The following is a 513-nucleotide window of genomic DNA, read 5'->3' as shown; positions in this document are numbered from 1 at the left end:
CCCCCCCCCCCCCCCGCGTGTGCATGCGTGTGCGTTTGTGAGTGAAAAAGCAAGAAACAACCATTTGTGCTGGGGGACCCGGCGCCTTCAATCGGGACTGGTTTTCCAGGGGGGCTGGATGGCTCCTGCCCGGAGTTCTAGTGAAGTGAAGTGAAGTGAAGTGAAGTGAAGTGAAGTGAAGTCGGCCGCTTTGTAACCTTGCAACTCCCAGTCCTGCTCCGGGGGGTCCGCAGGGGGCCCGTTGCTTTACTCCGAGGGGCAGAAGTTGGGGGAGTGCATCATTGCGCGAGCATTGCACTTGATAGTGTATCCCCCTAAGCTTCACTATCTGACCCCCCCAACACACACACACACATATACATATATACACACACACACATATATACACACATACACATACACACACACACATATATACATATATACATACACACACACACAGACACACACACACACACTGACATTTCCAAGCGATCACTGGTCCCAGCGCTTGGAGGGGGGGGGGGGCCCCCC

The sequence above is a fragment of the Gavialis gangeticus genome, unplaced genomic scaffold, assembly GCF_001723915.1.
Source record: "Gavialis gangeticus isolate Ggan-Ray unplaced genomic scaffold, GavGan_comp1, whole genome shotgun sequence".
Taxonomy (NCBI): Eukaryota; Metazoa; Chordata; order Crocodylia; family Gavialidae; genus Gavialis; species Gavialis gangeticus.
Note: the sequence above shows the minus strand (reverse complement) of the source record.